At 50.2% G+C, this 21984-nt stretch overlaps 1 protein-coding gene across 1 annotated transcript in view; it reads right to left on the bottom strand.

Annotated features, from left to right (window-relative positions):
- LOC142502917 (interferon-induced very large GTPase 1-like) overlaps positions 1-20981 on the bottom strand; it is a 48858-nt gene extending 27877 nt beyond the window's left edge. The window contains exons 1-2 of the mRNA XM_075614613.1: positions 20887-20981; positions 18917-18973 (exon numbers count right to left, since the gene is read on the bottom strand). The gene's annotated coding sequence lies outside the window, so the exon portion shown is untranslated. The remainder of the gene's footprint in view (positions 1-18916; positions 18974-20886) is intronic.
- Between the last annotated feature and the right edge of the window lie 1003 nt (positions 20982-21984).

The following is a 21984-nucleotide window of genomic DNA, read 5'->3' as shown; positions in this document are numbered from 1 at the left end:
TCTTGCCATCGTTCACCATTTTCCACATCATCCCCCATGATCTTGCCATCGTTCCCCATTTCCCCATCGTCCCCCATGATCTTCCCATCGTTCCCCATTTTCTACATCGTCCCCAATGATCTTCCCATCATTCCGCATTTTCCCCATCGTCCCTCATCAACTTCCCATCGTCCCCCATCGTCCCCGATGATCTTCCCATCGTTCCCCATTTAACCCATCGTCCCCATGATCTTGCCATCGTTCCCCATTTTCTCCATCGTCCCCCATGATCTTGCCATCGTTCCCCATTTTCCCCATGATCTTGCCATCGTCCCCCATGATCTTCCCATCGTTCCCCATTTTCCCCATCATTCCCCATGATCTTCCCATCGTTCCCCATTTTCCCCATCGTCCCCCATGATCTTGCCATCGTTCCCCATTTACCTCATTGTCCCCCATGATCTTCCCATCGTCCCCCATGATCTTCCCATCATTCCCAAATTTTCCCCATCGTTCCTCATCATCTTCCCATCGTCCCCCATGATCTTGCATCGCTCCCAATTTTCCCCATCGTCCCCCATGATCTTCCCATCGTTCCCCATTTTCCCCATCGTCCCCCATGATCTTCCTATTGCCTCACATGAACTTCCCATCATTCCCCATTTTCGCCATCGTCCCCCATGATCTTGCCATCGTTCCCCATTTTCTCCATCGTCCCCCATGATCTTGCCATCGTTCCCCATTTTCCCCATCGTCCCCCATGATCTTGCCATCGTTCCCCATTTACCCCATCGTCCCCCATGATCTTCCCATCGTTCCCCATTTTCCCCATCATTCCCCATGATCTTCCCATCGTTCCCCATTTTCCCCATCGTCCCCCATGATCTTGCCATCGTTCCCCATTTACCTCATTGTCCCCCATGATCTTCCCATCGTCCCCCATGATCTTCCCATCATTCCCAAATTTTCCCCATCGTTCCTCATCATCTTCCCATCGTCCCCCATGATCTTGCATCGCTCCCAATTTTCCCCATCGTCCCCCATGATCTTCCCATCGTTCCCCATTTTCCCCATCGTCCCCCATGATCTTCCTATTGCCTCACATGAACTTCCCATCATTCCCCATTTTCGCCATCGTCCTCCATGATCTTCCCATCGTCCCCCATGATCTTCCCACCGTTTCCCATTTTCCCCATCGTCCCTCATCATCTTCCCATCGTCCCCCATGATCTTGCATCGCTCCCAATTTTCCCATCGTCACCCATGATCTTCCCATTGTTCCCCATTTTCCCCATCGTCCCCCATGATCTTCCCATTGTTCCCCATTTTCCCCATCGTCCCCCATGATCTTCCCATCGTTCCCCATTTTCCCCATGATCTTCCCATCATTCCCCATTTCCCCATTGTCCCCCATGATCTTCCCATCATTCCCCATTTTCCCCATCGTCCCCCATGATCTTTCCACCGTTCCCCATTTTCCCAATCGTCCCCCATCATCTTACCACCGTTTCCCATTTCCCCATCGTCCCTCATCATCTTCCCATCGTCCCCTATGATCTTCCCATCGTCCCCCATGATCTTCCCATCGTTGCCCATTTTCCCCATCGTCCCCATGATCTTCCCATTGTTCCCCATTTTACCCATCGTCCCCATGATCTTCCCATCGTTCCCCATTTTCCTCATCATCCCCCATGATCTTGCATCATTCCCAATTTTCCCCATCGTCCCCCATGATCTTCCCATCGTTCCCCATTTTCCCCATCGTCCCCCATGATCTTCCCATTGTTCCCCATTTTCCCCATCGTCCCCCATAATCTTCCCATCGTTCCCCATTTTCCCCATGATCTTCCCATCATTCCCCATTTTCCCCATCGTCCCCCATGATCTTCCTATCGTTCCCCATTTTCCCCATGATCTTTCCACCGTTCCCTATTTTCCCCATCGTCCCCCATGATCTTCCCATTGTTCCCCATTTTCCCCATCGTCCCCCATGATCTTGCCATCGTTCCCCATTTTCCCCATGATCTTCCCATCGTTCCCCATTTTCCCCATCATCCCCCATGATCTTCCCATCGTTCCCCATTTTCCCAATCGTCCCCCATCATCTTCCCATCGTTCTCCATTTTCCCCATCGTTCCCCATAGTCCCTCATGATCTTCCCACCGTTCCCCATTTTCCCCATCGTCCCCCATGATCTTCTCATCGTTCCCCATTTTCCCCATTGTCCCCCATGATCTTCCCATCGTTCCCCATTTTCCCCATCGTCCCTCATGATCTTCCCACCGTTCCTCATTTTCCCCATCGTCCCCAATGATCTTCCCATCGTTCCCCATTTTCCCCATCGTCCCCCATGATCTTTCTATCGTTCCCCATTTTCCCCATCGTCCCTCATCATGTTCCCATCGTTCCCCATAGTCCCCCATGATCTTCCCATCGTTCCTTATTTTCCCCATCGTCCCCATGATCTTCCCATCATTTCCCATTTTCCCCATCGTCCCCCATAATCTTCCCATCGTTCCCCATTTTCCCCATCGTCGACCTTGATCTTGCCATCGTCCCCCATGATCTTCCCACCGTTTCCCATTTTCCCCATCGTCCCTCATCATCTTCCCATCGTCCCCCATGATCTTGCATCGCTCCCAATTTTCCCCATCGTCCCCCATGCTCTTCCCATCGTTCCCCATTTTCCCCATGATCTTCCCATCATTCCCCATTTTCCCCATCGTCCCCCATGATCTTCCCATCGTTCCCCATTTTCCCCATCGTCCCCCATGATCTTTCCACCGTTCCCTATTTTTCCCATCGTCCCCCATGATTTTCCCATTGTTCCCCATTTTCCCCATTGTCCCCCATGATCTTCCCATCGTTCCCCATTTCCCCATGATCTTCCCATCGTTCCCCATTTTCCCCATCGTCCCCCATGATCTTCCCATCGTTCCCCATTTTCCCAATCGTCCCCCATCATCTTACCACCGTTTCCCATTTCCCCATCGTCCCTCATCATCTTCCCATCGTCCCCTATGATCTTCCCATCGTCCCCCATGATCTTCCCATCGTTGCCCATTTTCCCCATCGTCCCCATGATCTTCCCATTGTTCCCCATTTTACCCATCGTCCCCATGATCTTCCCATCGTTCCCCATTTTCCTCATCATCCCCCATGATCTTGCATCATTCCCAATTTTCCCCATCGTCCCCCATGATCTTCCCATCGTTCACCATTTTCCCCATCGTCCCCCATGATCTTCCCATTGTTCCCCATTTTCCCCATCGTCCCCCATAATTTTTCCCACCGTTCCCCATTTTCCCCATCGTCCCCCATGATCTTCTCATCGTTCCCCATTTTCCCCATTGTCCCCCATGATCTTCCCATCGTTCCCCATTTTCCCCATCGTCCCTCATGATCTTCCCACCGTTCCTCATTTTCCCCATCATCCCCAATGATCTTCCCATCGTTCCCCATTTTCCCCATCGTCCCCCATGATCTTTCTATCGTTCCCCATTTTCCCCATCGTCCCTCATCATGTTCCCATCGTTCCCCATAGTCCCCCATGATCTTCCCATCGTTCCTTATTTTCCCCATCGTCCCCATGATCTTCCCATCATTTCCCATTTTCCCCATCGTCCCCCATAATCTTCCCATCGTTCCCCATTTTCCCCATCGTCGACCTTGATCTTGCCATCGTTCCCCATTTTCCTCATCGTCCCCCATGATCTTGCCATCATTCCCCATTTTCCCCATCGTCCCCCTTGATCTTCCCATCGTTCCCCATTTTCCCCATTGTCCCCTATGATCTTCCCATCGCTCCCCATTTTTCCCATTGTCTCCCATGATCTTCCCATCGTTCCCCATTTTCCCCATCGGCCCCCCTGATCTTGCCATTGTTCCCCATTTTCCCCATCGTCCCCCATGATCTTGCCATTGTTCCCCATTTTCCCCATCGTTCCCCATTTTCCCCATCGTCCCCCATGATCTTCCCATCGTTCCCCATTTTCCCCATCGTCCCCCATGATTTTCCCATCGTTCCCCATTTTCCCCATTGTCCCCCATGATGTTCCCATCGTTCCCCATTTTCCCCATCATCCCTCATGATCTTCCCACCGTTCCTCATTTTCCCCATCGTCCCCAATGATCTTCCCATTGTTCCCCATTTTTCCTATCGTCCCCCGTGATCTTTCCATCGTTCCCCATTTTTCCTATCGTCCCCCATGATCTTTCCATCGTTCCCCATTTTCCACATCGTCCCTCATCATCTTCCCATCGTCCCCCATCGTCCCCCATGTTCTTCCCATCGTTCCCCATTTTCCCCATCGTCCCCCATGATCATCCCATAGTTCCTCATTTTTCATCGTCCCCCATGATCTTCCCATCGTTCCCCATCGTCCCCCATCATCCTCCAATCATTCCCCATTTTCACCATGGTCCCCCATGATCTTCCAGTCATTCCCCATTTCCCCATTGTCTCCCATGATCTTGCATTATTCCCAATTTTCCCCATTGTCCCCCATGATCTTCCCATCGTTCCCCATTTTCCCCATCGTCCCCATCGTCCCCATGATCTTCCCATCGTTCCCCATTTTCCCCATCGTCCCCCATGATCTTCCTGTCGTTCCCCATTTTCCCCATGAACTTCCCATCGTTCCCCATTTTCCCCATCGTCTCCATGATCTTCCCATCATTCCCCATTTTCCCCATCGTCCCCCATGATCTTCCCATTGTTCACCATTTTCCCCATCGTCCCCCATGATCTTCCCATCGTTCCCCATTTTCCCCATCGTCCCCCATGATCTTCCCATCATTCCCCATTTTTCCCATCGTCCCCCATGATCTGCCCATCGTTCCCCATTTTCCCCATCGTCCCCCATGATCTTCCCATCGTTCCCCATTTTACCCATCGTCCCCCATGATCTTCCCCATCGTCCCTCATGATCTTCCCATCGTTCCCCATTTTCCCAATTGTCCCCCATCATCTTCCCATCGTTCTCCATTTTCCCCATCGTTCCCCATAGTTCCTCATGATCTTCCCACCGTTCCCCATTTTCCCCATCGGCCCCCATGATCTTCTCATCGTTCCCCATTTTCCCCATCATCCCCCATGATCTTCCCATCGTTTACCATTTTCCCCATCGTCCCACATGATCTTCCCATCGTTACCCATTTTCCCCATCGTCCCACATGATATTCCCATCGTTCCCCATTTTCCCCATCATCCCCCATCATCTTCCCATCGTTCTCCATTTTCCCCATCGTTCCCCATATTCCCCATCGTCCCTCATGATCTTCCCACCGTTCCCAATTTTCCCTATCGTCCCCATGATCTTCCCATCATTTACCATTTTCCCTATCGTCCCCCATGATCTTCCCAATGTTCCCCATTTTACCCATCGTCCCCATGATCTTCCCATCGTTCCCCATTTTCCTCATCATCCCCCATGATCTTGCATCATTCCCAATTTTCCCCATCGTCCCCCATGATCTTCCCATCGTTCACCATTTTCCCCATCGTCCCCCATGATCTTCCCATTGTTCCCCATTTTCCCCATCGTCCCCCATAATTTTTCCCACCGTTCCCCATTTTCCCCATCGTCCCCCATGATCTTCTCATCGTTCCCCATTTTCCCCATTGTCCCCCATGATCTTCCCATCGTTCCCCATTTTCCCCATCGTCCCTCATGATCTTCCCACCGTTCCTCATTTTCCCCATCATCCCCAATGATCTTCCCATCGTTCCCCATTTTCCCCATCGTCCCCCATGATCTTTCTATCGTTCCCCATTTTCCCCATCGTCCCTCATCATGTTCCCATCGTTCCCCATAGTCCCCCATGATCTTCCCATCGTTCCTTATTTTCCCCATCGTCCCCATGATCTTCCCATCATTTCCCATTTTCCCCATCGTCCCCCATAATCTTTCCATCGTTCCCCATTTTCCCCATCGTCGACCTTGATCTTGCCATCGTTCCCCATTTTCCTCATCGTCCCCCATGATCTTGCCATCATTCCCCATTTTCCCCATCGTCCCCCTTGATCTTCCCATCGTTCCCCATTTTCCCCATTGTCCCCTATGATCTTCCCATCGCTCCCCATTTTTCCCATTGTCTCCCATGATCTTCCCATCGTTCCCCATTTTCCCCATCGGCCCCCGTGATCTTGCCATTGTTCCCCATTTTCCCCATCGTCCCCCATGATCTTGCCATTGTTCCCCATTTTCCCCATCGTTCCCCATTTTCCCCATCGTCCCCCATGATCTTCCCATCGTTCCCCATTTTCCCCATCGTCCCCCATGATTTTCCCATCGTTCCCCATTTTCCCCATTGTCCCCCATGATGTTCCCATCGTTCCCCATTTTCCCCATCATCCCTCATGATCTTCCCACCGTTCCTCATTTTCCCCATCGTCCCCAATGATCTTCCCATTGTTCCCCATTTTTCCTATCGTCCCCCGTGATCTTTCCATCGTTCCCCATTTTTCCTATCGTCCCCCATGATCTTTCCATCGTTCCCCATTTTCCACATCGTCCCTCATCATCTTCCCATCGTCCCCCATCGTCCCCCATGTTCTTCCCATCGTTCCCCATTTTCCCCATCGTCCCCCATGATCATCCCATCGTTCCTCATTTTTCATCGTCCCCCATGATCTTCCCATCGTTCCCCATCGTCCCCCATCCAATCATTCCCCATTTTCACCATGGTCCCCCATGATCTTCCAGTCATTCCCCATTTCCCCATTGTCTCCCATGATCTTGCATTATTCCCAATTTTCCCCATTGTCCCCCATGATCTTCCCATCGTTCCCCATTTTCCCCATCGTCCCCATCGTCCCCATGATCTTCCCATCGTTCCCCATTTTCCCCATCGTCCCCCATGATCTTCCTGTCGTTCCCCATTTTCCCCATGAACTTCCCATCGTTCCCCATTTTCCCCATCGTCTCCATGATCTTCCCATCATTCCCCATTTTCCCCATCGTCCCCCATGATCTTCCCATTGTTCACCATTTTCCCCATCGTCCCCCATGATCTTCCCATCGTTCCCCATTTTCCCCATCGTCCCCCATGATCTTCCCATCATTCCCCATTTTTCCCATCGTCCCCCATGATCTGCCCATCGTTCCCCATTTTCCCCATCGTCCCCCATGATCTTCCCATCGTTCCCCATTTTACCCATCGTCCCCCATGATCTTCCCCATCGTCCCTCATGATCTTCCCATCGTTCCCCATTTTCCCAATTGTCCCCCATCATCTTCCCATCGTTCTCCATTTTCCCCATCGTTCCCCATAGTTCCTCATGATCTTCCCACCGTTCCCCATTTTCCCCATCGGCCCCCATGATCTTCTCATCGTTCCCCATTTTCCCCATCATCCCCCATGATCTTCCCATCGTTTACCATTTTCCCCATCGTCCCACATGATCTTCCCATCGTTACCCATTTTCCCCATCGTCCCACATGATATTCCCATCGTTCCCCATTTTCCCCATCATCCCCCATCATCTTCCCATCGTTCTCCATTTTCCCCATCGTTCCCCATATTCCCCATCGTCCCTCATGATCTTCCCACCGTTCCCAATTTTCCCTATCGTCCCCATGATCTTCCCATCATTTACCATTTTCCCTATCGTCCCCCATGATCTTCCCATTGTTCCCCATTTTCCCCATCGTCCCCCATGATCTTCCCATCATTTACCATTTTCCCCATCGTCCCCCATGATCTTCCCATCGTTCCCCATTTTCCCATCGTCCCCCATGATCTTCCCCTCATTCCCCATTTTACCCATCGTAACTCATGATCTTGCCACCGTTCCCCATTTACCTCATCGTCCCCCATGATGTTCCCATCGTTCCCCATTTTCCCCATCATCCCTCATGATCTTCCCACCGTTCCTCATTTTCCCCATCGTCCCCAATGATCTTCCCATTGTTCCCCATTTTTCCTATCGTCCCCCGTGATCTTTCCATCGTTCCCCATTTTTCCTATCGTCCCCCATGATCTTTCCATCGTTCCCCATTTTCCACATCGTCCCTCATCATCTTCCCATCGTCCCCCATCGTCCCCCATGTTCTTCCCATCGTTCCCCATTTTCCCCATCGTCCCCCATGATCATCCCATCGTTCCTCATTTTTCATCGTCCCCCATGATCTTCCCATCGTTCCCCATCGTCCCCCATCATCCTCCAATCATTCCCCATTTTCACCATGGTCCCCCATGATCTTCCAGTCATTCCCCATTTCCCCATTGTCTCCCATGATCTTGCATTATTCCCAATTTTCCCCATTGTCCCCCATGATCTTCCCATCGTTCCCCATTTTCCCCATCGTCCCCATCGTCCCCATGATCTTCCCATCGTTCCCCATTTTCCCCATCGTCCCCCATGATCTTCCTGTCGTTCCCCATTTTCCCCATGAACTTCCCATCGTTCCCCATTTTCCCCATCGTCTCCATGATCTTCCCATCATTCCCCATTTTCCCCATCGTCCCCCATGATCTTCCCATTGTTCACCATTTTCCCCATCGTCCCCCATGATCTTCCCATCGTTCCCCATTTTCCCCATCGTCCCCCATGATCTTCCCATCATTCCCCATTTTTCCCATCGTCCCCCATGATCTGCCCATCGTTCCCCATTTTCCCCATCGTCCCCCATGATCTTCCCATCGTTCCCCATTTTACCCATCGTCCCCCATGATCTTCCCCATCGTCCCTCATGATCTTCCCATCGTTCCCCATTTTCCCAATTGTCCCCCATCATCTTCCCATCGTTCTCCATTTTCCCCATCGTTCCCCATAGTTCCTCATGATCTTCCCACCGTTCCCCATTTTCCCCATCGGCCCCCATGATCTTCTCATCGTTCCCCATTTTCCCCATCATCCCCCATGATCTTCCCATCGTTTACCATTTTCCCCATCGTCCCACATGATCTTCCCATCGTTACCCATTTTCCCCATCGTCCCACATGATATTCCCATCGTTCCCCATTTTCCCCATCATCCCCCATCATCTTCCCATCGTTCTCCATTTTCCCCATCGTTCCCCATATTCCCCATCGTCCCTCATGATCTTCCCACCGTTCCCAATTTTCCCTATCGTCCCCATGATCTTCCCATCATTTACCATTTTCCCTATCGTCCCCCATGATCTTCCCATTGTTCCCCATTTTCCCCATCGTCCCCCATGATCTTCCCATCATTTACCATTTTCCCCATCGTCCCCCATGATCTTCCCATCGTTCCCCATTTTCCCATCGTCCCCCATGATCTTCCCCTCATTCCCCATTTTACCCATCGTAACTCATGATCTTGCCACCGTTCCCCATTTACCGCAGCGTCACCCATGATCTTCCCATCGTTCCCCATTTCCCCCATTTTCCCCATCGTCCCTCATGATCTTCCCACCATTCCCCATTTACCCCATCATCCTTCATGGTCTTCCCACCGTTCCCCATTTACCTCATCGTCCCCCATGATTTTCCCATCGTTCCCCATTTTACCCATCGTCCCTATGATCTTGCCATCGTTCCCCATTTTCCTCATCGTCCCCATGATCTTGCATCGTTCCCCATTTTCCCCATCGTCCCCCATGATCTTCCCATCTTTCCTCATTTTCACCATAGTCCCCCATGATCTTCCCATCGTTCCCCATTTTCGCCATCGTCCCCCATGATCTTGCCATCGTTCCCCATTTACCCCATCGTCCCCCATGATCTTCCCATTGTCCCCCTTGATCTTCCCATCATTCCCCATTTTCCCCATCGTTCTTCATCATCTTCCCATCGTTCCCCATCATCCCTCATGATCTTCCCATCGTCCCCATGATCTTTCCATCGTTGCCCATTTTCCCCATCGTCCCCATGATCTTCCCATCGTTATCAATTTTCCCCATCGTCCCCCATGATCTTGCCATCGTTCCCCATATTCCCCATCGTCCCCCATGATCTTCCCATCGTTCGCCATTTTCCCCATGATCTTCCCATCGTTCCCCATCGTCCCCCATGATCTTCCCATCGTTCCCCATTTTGCCCATCGTCCCCCATGATCTTCCCACCATTCCCTATTTTCCCCATCGTCCCCCATGATCTTCTCCTCGTTCCCCATTTTCCCCATCGTCTCCCATGATCTTCCCATCGTTTGTCATTTTCCCCATCGTCCCCATGATCTTCCCATCGTTCCCCATTTTCCCCATCGTCCCCTTGATCTTGCCATCGTTCACCATTTTCCACATCGTCCCCCATGATCTTGCCATCGTTCCCCATTTCCCCATCGTCCCCCATGATCTTCCCATCGTTCCCCATATTCTACATTTTTCCCATCGTCCCTCATCAACTTCCCATCGTCCCCCCTCGTCCCCCATGATCTTCCCATCGTTCCCCATTTAACCCATCGTCCCCACGATCTTGCCATCGTTCCCCATTTTCTCCATCGTCCCCCATGATCTTGCCATCGTTCCCCATTTTCCCCATCGTCCCCCATGATCTTGCCATCGTTCCCCATTTACCCCATCGTCCCCCATGATCTTCCCATCGTTTCCCATTTTCCCCACCGTCCCTCATCATCTTCCCATCGTCCCCCCTCGTCCCCCATGATCTTCCCATCGTTCCCCATTTTCCCCATCATTCCCCATGATCTTCCCATCATTCCCCATTTTCCCAATCGTCCCCCATGATCTTGCCATCGTTCCCCATTTTCTCCATCGTCCCCCATGATCTTGCCATCGTTCCCCATTTTCCCCATCGTCCCCCATGATCTTGCCATCGTTCCCCATTTACCCCATTGTCCCCCATGATCTTCCCATCGTCCCCCACGATCTTCCCATCATTCCCCATTTTCCCCACCGTCCCTCATCATCTTCCCATCGTCCCCCCTCGTCCCCCATGATCTTCCCATCGTTCCCCATTTTCCCCATCATTCCCCATGATCTTCCCATCATTCCCCATTTTCCCAATCGTCCCCCATGATCTTGCCATCGTTCCCCATTTTCTCCATCGTCCACCATGAACTTCCCATCATTCCCCATTTTCCCCATCGTCCCCCATGATCTTGCCATCGTTCCCCATTTTCCCCATCATCCCCCATGATCTTCCCATCATCCCCCATGATCTTCCCACCGTTTCCCATTTTCCCCATCGTCCCTCATCATCTTCCCATCGTCCCCCATGATCTTGCATCGTTCCCAATTTTCCCCATCGTCCCCCATGATCTTCCCATCGTTCCCCATTTTCCCCATCGTCCCCCATGATCTTCCCATTGTTCCCCATTTTCCCCATCGTCCCCCATGATCTTCCCATCGTTCCCCATTTCCCCCATGATCTTCCCATCATTCCCCATTTTCCCCATCGTCCCCCATGATCTTCCCATCGTTCCCCATTTTCCCCATCGTCCCCCATGATCTTTCCACCGTTCCCTATTTTCCCCATTGTCCCCCATGATCTTCCCATTGTTCCCCATTTTCCCCATCGTCCCCCATGATCTTCCCATCGTTCCCCATTTTCCCCATGATCTTCCCATCGTTCCCCATTTTCCCCATCGTCCCCCATGATCTTCCCATCGTTCCCCATTTTCCCAATCGTCCCCCATCATCTTACCACCGTTTCCCATTTTCCCCATCGTCCCTCATCATCTTCCCATCGTCCCCCATGATCTTCCCATCGTCCCCCATGATCTTCCCATCGTTGACCATTTTCCCCATCGTCCCCATGATCTTCCCATTGTTCCCCATTTTACCCATCGTCCCCATGATCTTCCCATCGTTCCCCATTTTCCTCATCATCCCCCATGATCTTGCATCGTTCCCAATTTTCCCCATCGTCCCCCATGATCTTCCCATCGTTCCCCATTCTCCCCATCGTCCCCCATGATCTTCCCATTGTTCCCCATTTTCCCCATCGTCCCCCATGATCTTCCCATCATTCCCCATTTTCCCCATGATCTTCCCATCGTTCCCCATTTTCCCCATCATTCCCCATGATCTTCCCATCATTCCCCATTTTCCCCATCGTCCCCCATGATCTTGCCATCGTTCCCCATTTTCTCCATCGTCCCCCATGATCTTGCCATCGTTCCCCATTTTCCCCATCGTCCCCCATGATCTTGCCATCATTCCCCATTTACCCCATTGTCCCCCATGATCTTCCCATCGTCCCCCATGATCTTCCCATCATTCCCCATTTTCCCCATCGTTCCTCATCATCTTCCCATCGTTCCCCATCGTCCCCCATGATCTTCCTATTGCCTCACATGAACTTCCCATCATTCCCCATTTTCCCCATCGTCCCCCATGATCTTGCCATCGTTCCCCATTTTCCCCATCATCCCCCATGATCTTCCCATCATCCCCCATGATCTTCCCACCGTTTCCCATTTTTCCCATCGTCCCTCATCATCTTCCCATCGTCCCCCATGATCTTGCATCGTTCCCAATTTTCCCCATCGTCCCCCATGATCTTCCCATCGTTCCCCATTTTCCCCATCATCCCCCATGATCTTCCCATTGTTCCCCATTTTCCCCATCGTCCCCCATGATCTTCCCATCGTTCCCCATTTCCCCCATGATCTTCCCATCATTCCCCATTTTCCCCATCGTCCCCCATGATCTTCCCATCGTTCCCCATTTTCCCCATCGTCCCCCATGATCTTTCCACCGTTCCCTATTTTCCCCATTGTCCCCCATGATCGTCCCATTGTTCCCCATTTTCCCCATCGTCCCCCATGATCTTCCCATCGTTCCCCATTTTCCCCATGATCTTCCCATCGTTCCCCATTTTCCCCATCGTCCCCCATGATCTTCCCATCGTTCCCCATTTTCCCAATCGTCCCCCATCATCTTACCACCGTTTCCCATTTTCCCCATCGTCCCTCATCATCTTCCCATCGTCCCCCATGATCTTCCCATCGTCCCCCATGATCTTCCCATCGTTGCCCATTTTCCCCATCGTCCCCATGATCTTCCCATCGTTCCCCATTTTCCTCATCATCCCCCATGATCTTGCATCGTTCCCAATTTTCCCCATCGTCCCCCATGATCTTCCCATCGTTCCCCATTTTCCCCATCGTCCCCCATGATCTTCCCATTGTTCCCCATTTTCCCCATCGTCCCCCATGATCTTCCCATCGTTCCCCATTTTCCCCATGATCTTCCCATCATTCCCCATTTTCCCCATCGTCCCCCATGATCTTCCCATCGTTCCCCATTTCCCCATCGTCCCCCATGATCTTTCCACCGTTCCCTATTTTCCCTATCGTCCCCCATGATCTTCCCATTGTTCCCCATTTTCCCCATCGTCCCCCATGATCTTGCCATCGTTCCCCATTTTCCCCATGATCTTCCCATCGTTCCCCATTTTCCCGATCGTCCCCCATGATCTTCCCATCGTTCCCCATTTTCCCAATCGTCCCCATCATCTTCCCATCGTTCTCCATTTTCCCCATCGTTCCCCATAGTCCCTCATGATCTTCCCACCGTTCCCCATTTTCCCCATCGTCCCCCATGATCTTCTCATCGTTCCCCATTTTCCCCATCGTCCCCCATGATCTTCCCATCGTTCCCCATTTTCCCCATCGTCCCCCATGATCTTCCCATCGTTACCCATTTTCCCCATCGTCACTCATGATCTTCCCATCGTTCCCCATTTTCCCCATCGTCCCCCATCATCTGCCTATCGTACTCCATTTTCCCCATCGTTCCCCATATTCCCCATCGTCCCTCATGATTTTCCCACTGTTTCCAATTTTCCCCATCGTCCCCCATGATCTTCCCATCATTTACCATTTTCCCCATCGTCCCCCATGATCTTCCCATCATTCCCCATTTTCCCCATCGTCCCCCATGATCTTCCCATCATTTACCATTTTAACCTATCGTCCCCCATGATCTTCCCATCGTTCCCCATTTTCCCCATCATCCCTCATGATCTTCCCATCATTCTCCATTTTACCCATCGTCCCTCATGATCTTGCCACCGTTCCCCATTTACCCCAGCGTCACTCATGATCTTCCCATCGTTCCCCATTTTCCCCATTTTCCCCATCGTCCCTCATGATCTTCCCACCGTTCCCCATTTACCCCATCATCCCTCATGATCTTCCCACCGTTCCCCATTTACCTCATCGTCCCCCATGATCTTCCCATCATTCCCCATTTTACCCATCGTCCCCCATGATTTTCCCATCGTTCCCCATTTTACCCATCGTCCCCATGATCTTGCCATCGTTCCGCATTTTCCTCATCGTCCCCATGATCTTGCATCATTCCCCATTTTCCCCATCGTCCCTCATCATCTTCCCATCGTCCCCCATGATCTTCCCATCGTCCCCCATGATCTTCCCATCGTTGCCCATTTTCCCCATCGTCCCCATGATCTTCCCATTGTTCCCCATTTTACCCATCGTCCCCATGATCTTCCCATCGTTCCCCATTTTCCTCATCATCCCCCATGATCTTGCATCGTTCCCAATTTTCCCCATCGTCCCCCATGATCTTCCCATCGTTCCCCATTTTCCCCATCGTCCCCCATGATCTTCCCATTGTTCCCCATTTTCCCCATCGTCCCCCATGATCTTCCCATCGTTCCCCATTTTCCCCATGATCTTCCCATCGTTCCCCATTTTCCCCATCATTCCCCATGATCTTCCCATCATTCCCCATTTTCCCCATCGTCCCCCATGATCTTGCCATCGTTCCCCATTTTCTCCATCGTCCCCCATGATCTTGCCATCGTTCCCCATTTTCCCCATCGTCCCCCATGATCTTGCCATCGTTCCCCATTTACCCCATTGTCCCCCATGATCTTCCCATCGTCCCCCATGATCTTCCCATCATTCCCCATTTTCCCCATCGTTCCTCATCATCTTCCCATCGTTCCCCATCGTCCCCCATGATCTTCCTATTGCCTCACATGAACTTCCCATCATTCCCCATTTTCCCCATCGTCCCCCATGATCTTGCCATCGTTCCCCATTTTCCCCATCATCCCCCATGATCTTCCCATCATCCCCCATGATCTTCCCACCATTTCCCATTTTCCCCATCGTCCCTCATCATCTTCCCATCGTCCCCCATGATCTTGCATCGTTCCCAATTTTCCCCATCGTCCCCCATGATCTTCCCATCGTTCCCCATTTTCCCCATCGTCCCCCATGATCTTCCCATTGTTCCCCATTTTCCCCATCGTCCCCCATGATCTTCCCATCGTTCCCCATTTCCCCCATGATCTTCCCATCATTCCCCATTTTCCCCATCGTCCCCCATGATCTTCCCATCGTTCCCCATTTTCCCCATCGTCCCCCATGATCTTTCCACCGTTCCCTATTTTCCCCATTGTCCCCCATGATCTTCCCATTGTTCCCCATTTTCCCCATCGTCCCCCATGATCTTCCCATCGTTCCCCATTTTCCCCATGATCTTCCCATCGTTCCCCATTTTCCCCATCGTCCCCCATGATCTTCCCAACGTTCCCCATTTTCCCAATCGTCCCCCATCATCTTACCACCGTTTCCCATTTTCCCCATCGTCCCTCATCATCTTCCCATCGTCCCCCATGATCTTCCCATCGTCCCCCATGATCTTCCCATCGTTGCCCATTTTCCCCATCGTCCCCATGATCTTCCCATTGTTCCCCATTTTACCCATCGTCCCCATGATCTTCCCATCGTTCCCCATTTTCCTCATCATCCCCCATGATCTTGCATCGTTCCCAATTTTCCCCATCGTCCCCCATGATCTTCCCATCGTTCCCCATTTTCCCCATCGTCCCCCATGATCTTCCCATTGTTCCCCATTTTCCCCATCGTCCCCCATGATCTTCCCATCGTTCCCCATTTCCCCCATGATCTTCCCATCATTCCCCATTTTCCCCATCGTCCCCCATGATCTTCCCATCGTTCCCCATTTTCCCCATCGTCCCCCATGATCTTTCCACCGTTCCCTATTTTCCCTATCGTCCCCCATGATCTTCCCATTGTTCCCCATTTTCCCCATCGTCCCCCATGATCTTGCCATCGTTCCCCATTTTCCCCATGATCTTCCCATCGTTCCCCATTTTCCCGATCGTCCCCCATGATCTTCCCATCGTTCCCCATTTTCCCAATCGTCCCCCATCATCTTCCCATCGTTCCCCATTTTCCCCATCGTCCCCCATGATCTTCTCATCGTTCCCCATTTTCCCCATCGTCCCCCATGATCTTCCCATCGTTTACCATTTTCCCCATCGTCCCCCATGATCTTCCCATCGTTACCCATTTTCCCCATCGTCCCTCATGATCTTCCCATCGTTCCCCATTTTCCCCATCGTCCCCCATCATCTTCCTATCGTACTCCATTTTCCCCATCGTTCCCCATATTCCCCATCGTCCCTCATGATTTTCCCACTGTTTCCAATTTTCCCCATCGTCCCCCATGATCTTCCCATCATTTACCATTTTCCCCATCGTCCCCCATGATCTTCCCATCATTCCCCATTTTCCCCATCGTCCCCCATGATCTTCCCATAATTTACCATTTTAACCTATCGTCCCCCATGATCTTCCCATCGTTCCCCATTTTCCCCATCATCCCTCATGATCTTCCCATCATTCTCCATTTTACCCATCGTCCCTCATGATCTTGCCACCGTTCCCCATTTACCCCAGCGTCACCCATGATCTTCCCATCGTTCCCCATTTTCCCCATTTTCCCCATCGTCCCTCATGATCTTCCCACCGTTCCCCATTTACCCCATCATCCTTCATGATCTTCCCACCGTTCCCCATTTACCTCATCATCCCCCATGATCTTCCCATCATTCCCCATTTTACCCATCGTCCCCCATGATTTTCCCATCGTTCCCCATTTTACCCATCGTCCCCATGATCTTCCCATCGTTCCCCATTTTCCTCATCATCCCCCATGATCTTGCATCGTTCCCAATTTTCCCCATCGTCCCCCATGATCTTCCCATCGTTCCCCATTTTCCCCATCGTCCCCCATGATCTTCCCATTGTTCCCCATTTTCCCCATCGTCCCCCATGATCTTCCCATCGTTCCCCATTTTCCCCATGATCTTCCCATCATTCCCCATTTTCCCCATCGTCCCCCATGATCTTCCCATCGTTCCCCATTTTCCCCATCGTCCCCCATGATCTTTCCACCGTTCCCTATTTTCCCTATCGTCCCCCATGATCTTCCCATTGTTCCCCATTTTCCCCATCGTCCCCCATGATCTTGCCATCGTTCCCCATTTTCCCCATGATCTTCCCATCGTTCCCCATTTTCCCGATCGTCCCCATGATCTTCCCATCGTTCCCCATTTTCCCAATCGTCCCCCATCATCTTCCCATCGTTCCCCATTTTCCCCATCGTCCCCCATGATCTTCTCATCGTTCCCCATTTTCCCCATCGTCCCCCATGATCTTCCCATCGTTTACCATTTTCCCCATCGTCCCCCATGATCTTCCCATCGTTACCCATTTTCCCCATCGTCCCTCATGATCTTCCCATCGTTCCCCATTTTCCCCATCGTCCCCCATCATCTTCCTATCGTACTCCATTTTCCCCATCGTTCCCCATATTCCCCATCGTCCCTCATGATTTTCCCACTGTTTCCAATTTTCCCCATCGTCCCCCATGATCTTCCCATCATTTACCATTTTCCCCATCGTCCCCATGATCTTCCCATCATTCCCCATTTTCCCCATCGTCCCCCATGATCTTCCCATCATTTACCATTTTAACCTATCGTCCCCCATGATCTTCCCATCGTTCCCCATTTTCCCCATCATCCCTCATGATCTTCCCATCATTCTCCATTTTACCCATCGTCCCTCATGATCTTGCCACCGTTCCCCATTTACCCCAGCGTCACCCATGATCTTCCCATCGTTCCCCATTTTCCCCATTTTCCCCATCGTCCCTCATGATCTTCCCACCGTTCCCCATTTACCCCATCATCCTTCATGATCTTCCCACCGTTCCCCATTTACCTCATCATCCCCCATGATCTTCCCATCATTCCCCATTTTACCCATCGTCCCCCATGATTTTCCCATCGTTCCCCATTTTACCCATCGTCCCCATGATCTTGCCATCGTTCCGCATTTTCCTCATCGTCCCCATGATCTTGCATCATTCCCCATTTTCCCCATCGTCCCCATTATCTTCCCATTGTTCTCCATTTTCCCCATCGTTCCCCATATTCCCCATCGTCCCTCATGATCTTCCCATCGTTTCCCATTTTACCCATCGTCCCCCATGATCTTCCCATCGTTCCCCATTTTACCCATCGTCCCCCATGATCTTCCCATCGTTCCCCATTTTCCCCATCGTCTCCCATGATCTTCCCATCGTTTCCCATTTTCCCCATCGTCCCCCTTGATCTTCCCATCGTTCCCCATTTTCCCCATCATCCCCCATGATCTTCCCATCGTTCACCATTTTCCCCATCATCCCCCATGATCTTCCCATCGTTCCCCATTTTCCCCATCGTCCCCCATGATCTTCCCATTGTTCCCCATTTTCCCCATCGTCCCCCATGATCTTCCCATCGTTCTCCATTTTCCTCATTGTTCCCCATATTCCTCATTGTCCCTCATGATCTTCCTGCCGTTCCCCATTTTCCCCATCGTTCCCCATGATCTTCCCATCGTTCCCATTTTCCCCATCGTCCCCCATGATCTTCCCATCGTTCCCCATTTTCATGTGACGGGTTTGCAGGCAGGGATATCGTGGACAGCGTGGTACCATCTTATTCTTTGGAATGTAAGTGAATGTATTGTTCGTAATTTACATAAAGTGATATTTTTTTAAATTACAACCTCCCTTTTTTTTGCTTTCTCTTTTAAATGTGTGTTCTAGTTGGCCCCGTTTCTGACCGCGGGAGATAGATTGGAGCAACAGGAGGGACTACTGTATTTGAATACTGGACTGTCTGGGATCTGCGTACACCCTATTTCTTTCTGCTATCAGAGAGTATATCTTACCTGATAAATATCTCTGGTTTCAAAACTCGAGTGTAAGTTTTCCGCTTCCAATGGTCCCTATTCCAATAGAAGACATTAAGTGAAGACGTTACAAGGGGATTTATGCATGGAGTAAAATACAGGCATCTAGAAGGCTGCAAGAGGAATTGTTTTGTGGCCATGGCTTGCCAATCTGGCTATCTGTGACCCATTCAAGGCATAGATTACCACAGTGACAATCAATGCATTAAAGCTGCAGTTCTTTTTTTTTTTTAAATTCATTTTTTTACTTCAATAGTTTCATGTGGGCAGTCTCTAATTACCTAAAGAACTGTATAGCTGCAGGTCAATTCGTTCTCCATGTATTGATCGGCAACATTTGGTGACATCATTAGAGAAGGGATATGTTTTTCTTCTGCTTCTGTCTCTCAGTGGAAGCTCATGAATATTCATGAGCACTCCTGCACTGAATTGCTAGAGGGAGGGCAGGGCTGACAAAGGGGTGTGCCAGAGCTTGTGACAGGACATGAAGGGGCAGTGCCTTAGCAAATGGCTGTTAAAATAGAATACAAGAAAATTGGTCTTTCAAAGTTGTTTTTTTTAAAACAGAAAATGCTAAAAGTATTTTTTCTTACTACAGAACTGATTTATTTAAAAAAACACACATGCAGGATATTGCCTGAACTGCAGCTTTAAATGGCTAGTGTATTTTTCTTTATAGTAATGTGTTTTTATAGTAATGTATTTTTATTTATTACACTGTAATGATTATTTGAATGGGCAAAAGTGCTATTAGCTATCTTTAGCTATTAGCACTTCTACCCATTCCTGTTTGGAGTTGGTCGTGGTAGTGGGGGTGGGTGGAGGGGGTTGGGTTAACCTACTTATTACCTTATTGGTTGTAACCGCAAGGTAAGGGAGGGGTTAATCCCTCCCGGGAGGCCTAAACACTCACAACAGGGCAACTATAAAGGTGGTATTTGGCCCGTGGTGGGTTTTTAGGCCTCCCGGGTGGGTAGCGGGAGAGGTTAACCCTTCGTTACCTTAGTCGTAACTGCTATGGTAATGTAAGGGTTAACCCCTCCCGCAACCATCCCTAGAGGCCTTACCACCCACAATGAGGCAACTGCATGCTTCACCCACCCTTCTACCCCCAACAAACCAGTTACTGTTAACCCCTTCATTACCTTAGCGGTTATTTATTTATAAAATATTTTACCAGGAAGTAATACATTGAGAGTTACCTCTCGATTTCAATTATGTCCTGGGCACAGAGTTAAGACAAATAATACATTATATATATATATATTTATATTATTTTTATTACCTAGGATTGAATATGGGGGTCTCAGAAGCTGAAATGAATGCGGGTCAGCGCCGGAGACCCCGGATTTAATCCTTTGCCGTTAAAATCAAATAAACTTCCTTTTAGATGCACATCGCGATTCCGATCTCGCCACCCTTTCGGTAGTAAGAAAAAAAATGAGTGTTTAACCCGGAGCTTTGCGAGTAGCAGCTACGGGGGAAAAAATGCGCGTTTGGGCATTTTTACAGCTACCACACGGCTTGCAATAGCGAGAGTGCTAACACTCATTAAAAACCTGTTTTCAGGAGATTTTGCCCTATTATCGGAGCTTTGGGAATAGCTACACATGCAAAATCGCTTGAAAAGTGCATTTAACAAGCGTTGAGTCACTTATCGAAGCTTAGCAAATTGGCCCCTATGTTTGAAATGTAGTAAGTCACATAACGGCCCTATTACAGAACTCACATTTTATTAAGGGTCGTGCTTGTCCTTAGCACCCCAATTGTGAGGCAATAAACAATGCCAGATCATGCTAGTAAACACGCCCAGACATCTCTTCCTTATTTTAACGTCAGTCAGACGCCTCCCCCCCTGTTCCTATAACCTAAAACTTTGTGCCCCAAAGATTCCTAAGCATCACGAGAAATCCACCAATATCCTAAACTTGTAGTGTGTCTGCACTTACCCATAAGAAGAATAGGAGAGGTCTCCCTCTCTCTCCCCTCTGTGCCTCTCACAGAGACTCTGCAGGAAACATTTACAGCAAATCCTTTCACTTTCAGATTAGTTCTGAGACCATTATGCCCTGCCCTGTACACTTATGTATCTATGTATTATTTGTTATCTTAACTCTGTGCCCAGGACATACTTGAAAACGAGAGGTAACTCTCACTGTATTACTTCCTGGTAACACATTTTATAAATAAATAAATAAACTGTTTCCGTGCAGTTACAAATGGTGTGAGTGTCTCTTGCATGGTTAGGAGTGTAGAAGACAAGAACTGGTGAAGACCGACAGCTGCATTCAATCTGAACCCCTTCAGTCTACATCTGCGTCGCTCCAAAGGTGGACGCCAGACAGAGTCTCCAAGAGCTGCTCCTCTCTGCACAGAACCAGCGTGCTAAGGATTAATATCTGTCTTTGCTTACTGCTATGTGTAGCACCACCCTCTGGAATGTTAATGACCCAGGACTTTGAAACCACAGTTGCATTCAATCTGAACCCATTCAGTCTACATCTCCGTCGCCCTCAAAGGCGGACAGCCTTTGGCGAAGCTCAAGGGTGTGAGCCATTTGCTGATGTTTGGTTATGTTAAAGCTGCTCTAGTTCAAGCTGAACTCACCGGCCCTTTATCCCCTGCACCCAATTTCCCAACTCTTAACTGTCCATGAAATGTCTGTTTGACTGTATAACCTCTGCTCATTTAATGTAACCATGTATTGTTATAACTCTGTGCCCAGGACATACATGAAAACGAGAGGTAACACTCAATGTATTCCTGGTAAAACATTTTATAAATAATTAATGTATTCAATGTAATTAATTGTTGCTTTAATACCGTTCTGCTTGCCTCAGATCTCTGGGGTGGTTATATATAGCAAAAGGTGTAGTTAGGGAGAAATAATTTGGCACACAAAATTATTATCTACTATAAAGACAACCCGCACCAATTAGGAAAGGGTAACATGACCCTTGAACCAAGGAGTCAGGCGTGAGGGAGACTAGGGTACTTAAGGGGCATCAGCCTCTGACCTACCCGTCCTCAGATGAAGGTCTCATGGT

This window comes from Ascaphus truei, chromosome 9, assembly GCF_040206685.1.
Source record: "Ascaphus truei isolate aAscTru1 chromosome 9, aAscTru1.hap1, whole genome shotgun sequence".
In the NCBI taxonomy this organism is placed as follows: domain Eukaryota; kingdom Metazoa; phylum Chordata; class Amphibia; order Anura; family Ascaphidae; genus Ascaphus; species Ascaphus truei.
This window is presented reverse-complemented; position numbering and strand designations above follow the sequence as displayed.